Source organism: Microcaecilia unicolor, chromosome 6 (genome assembly GCF_901765095.1).
Source record: "Microcaecilia unicolor chromosome 6, aMicUni1.1, whole genome shotgun sequence".
Classification (NCBI taxonomy): domain Eukaryota; kingdom Metazoa; phylum Chordata; class Amphibia; order Gymnophiona; family Siphonopidae; genus Microcaecilia; species Microcaecilia unicolor.
Window position 1 is genome coordinate 27,478,522 of NC_044036.1, and position 3,285 is coordinate 27,481,806.

Here is a 3,285-nt window from a genome sequence, read left to right on the forward strand (position 1 = left end):
AGGGGAGAGAGATGTTGGACCAGAACACAAGGGAAAGGGAGAGAGAAATGTTGGACATGATGGTAGAGGGGATGAAGGTAGAGATGCTGTATGGGAAGGGGAGAGAGATGTTGGACCCAGAACACAAAGGAGAGGGAGAGAGAGATGGTGGACAGTGGGAATGAGAGGGGAAGATAGACATGGGGTGGATGAGAGGGAGGGAGAGGTACACAGTAGGTGGTGAGGGGGGGGGGAATGGGCCATGGGGGAGAGGACAGGAATGAAGAGAGAAGGGGCAGGAAAATATAAGGGTACCAAGGTGGGGTGGGGAGGTGATCAGATGCGGGTTAGAAAGGTGGAGGGAGGAAGACGATGGGAATGGTGGAACCCTGTGGGAAAGGCCAAGGGGGGAGGAGGGGGTGGCATGGAAATGAATGAGAGATAGTGATTACACAGGGTAGAAATATGGTAATGGGGAGTAGATTAAAGATAAAAGAGAAAGTAGGGATGGGGAGGAGTAAGATGGGGAATGGGAGAGCTAGTGGGTGAAAGAAGAAGATGGAAATTTGATAGGTAGTTGAAACGTAAAAAGGAGACGAAGAAGGGTGAGAGAGAGGCAGAAAAGAGCTAAAAAAGAATGATCAATATGTCAGAGGCAGGAATAATGAGGGAACAGACAGGAGAGAGGAGAAAAGACAAATGGACTACAGCCGCTTGAAGAAGAATTAGCAGACGACAGAGAGGAAAGCAGAAAAGAGAAATTGGAACCAGTAAGATGGAAAAATAAAATGTCCAGACAAGAAAGGTAGAAACAAAGCATTTTATTTTGAATGTTTTAAATGGAATATGTTAGCTTTTGGAAATGTGCATAGCAAGTGTGTTTCTATTGGGTTCTGTAGAAAAGGAAATGCATCTCTGTTTTATGTCTCCAGTGTTGCAGTAATGCTATGTTTAACTTCTTAGGGTTCCCTTTCAATTTTTGTCTAAACATTTTTTTTCTAAATTTGTGATCCCTTGTTCTGTATTTGGTGAGGGTCTGTTGGTGTGATAATAATGGCAGGTGGGAGATTGGAGGGGAGGCAAAGAGGAGAGGGAATCGGGGAGGGGAGCCCTCCTTTATTTTCTGACCTGGGCGAAGTAGGTCTAACACCAGTCCTAACCCCTGCTGTATAGCTGGTGAGGATTCCCAGGCATCCCCAGCTAAGGACCTCCTCCAAAGGCGGCCAGAACTCCCTTCTACCAAGCTCTGCCAACAACATCCTTGAGCCATCGACAGCTAAGCATGTGTGGGGTGCTGGCATCAGTGGCTTAGGGTCATTGCTGCTGCCTGCCAAGCTTGGTAAAAGAGAGTTCTGGCCACCTTCAGAGAAAGGCTTCAGCTGAGTGAGCTTGAGGATCCTCATTAGCTAAAGTATTTATATTTTGAGATGGAGGTAGGATGGAGCAGAGAAAATTTTGTGCCCACCCACTTTGGGCTCAGGCCCACCCAAAACTGGCTGTCTGGCTACGCCACTGGTGCTTGCAAGTAAAAGTGAGCAGCGAGGTTAGGATTAAAACGATGAGAAGACAAAAGCATGAACCCGATAGCCACCGTAAGTCACTGGCTGAGCCACAAGGCAGAAGAAGAGAGAAATAAAAAACAACAGGTAAGTGTGACTCCTATCTGAACTCAGCGAAATCAAAATGGCAGATAACAGCAGCGTAGGAAGCATTTTAAAATTACCTACCTACCATAATGTATTAAACTATATTTATTTATTTATTGCATTTATATCCCACATTTTCCCACCTATTTGCGGGCTCAGTGTGGCTTACAATACATTGTGAATTATGGAAATATCATTGTGAAGAGTTATGGGAAGACAAAGTTAAAGTCAAAATATCATTTGTGAAATAGAACAATGGAATGTAACAATGAGGAAATGATAGGGCAATAGAACAATAGCAAGAGAACATTAGGGTATAACAATTTTATGTGTGGGTAGAGTTTTAAGTGTGGTGAAAATACGGGGGAAGAGAACTCAGAAGAGAGTGTATTGATGCATTTCTATTAGTGTGTATGGACTTCATGTGTTTTGATCCTTGCAATAAATTTTCTCAAAGAGATGAGTCTTCAATAGTTTGCGGAAGTCGGTTAGTTCGTAGATCGTTTTCAGGTTGCGTGGTAGTGTATTCCAGAATTGCGTGCTCATATAAGAGAAGGTTGATGCATGCAGTACTTTGTATTTTATGCCTTTGCACTTAGGGAAGTGGAGATTAAGGAAAGTTCGGGATGATCTTTTAGCGTTTCTGGGTGGCAGGTCTATTAAATCAGACATGTATGCAGGGGCTTCACCGTGAATGATTTTGAGAATTAAGGTGCATACTTTAAAAGTGATACGTTCCTTGAGTGGGAGCCAGTGTAGTTTCTCACGTAAGGGTTTTGCACTTTCGTATTTTGGTTTTCCGAAGATGAGTCTGGCTGCGGTATTCTGGGCTGTTTGAAGTTTCCTCAGTATTTGTTCTTTGCAGCCTGCGTATAGTGAGTTGCAGTAGTCCAGATGACTGAGTACGAGTGATTGCACTAGGCTGCGGAAGATAGATCTTGGAAAGAATGGTCTTATTCTTTTCAGTTTCCACATGGAGTAGAATATCTTTTTGGTTGTGTTGTTCGCGTGAGTCTCAAGTGTTAGGTGGCGGTCAATAGTGACTCCAAGGATTTTTAAAGTTTCTGAGATTGGCAGATTTAGTTTAGGTGTGTTGATAGCGGTAAATTTATTCGTGTTGTATTGGGAGGTAAGTATGAGGCATTGAGTTTTTTCTGCGTTCAGTTTTAATCGGAATGCATCTGCCCAGGTGTTCATGATGTGTAGACTTTGGTTGATTTTGTTGGAGATTTCATTAATGTCTTGTTTGAAAGGAATATATATCGTTACATCATCGGCATATATGTATGGGTTAAGGTTATGGTTTGATAGAAGTTTTGCCAAGGGGATCATCATTAGGTTGAAAATAGTTGGCGAGAGGGGGGATCCCTGCGGTACTCCACATTCAGGTGTCCATGCAGCAGACGTAGTTGAATTTGATGTGACCTGATATGAGCGTAAGGTTAAGAACTCCTTGAACCAGTTTAGGACATTGCCTCCGATGCCAAAATATTCAAGAATGTGTAATAGGATTCCGTGGTCAACCATATCAAAGGCACTTGACATGTCAAATTGTAAGAGGAGTATATTGGTGCTGGTTGCAATCATTTGTTTAAATTTGGTCATTAGGGTAATTAATACTGTTTCTGTGCTGTGATTTCACCGGAATCCTGATTGGGCA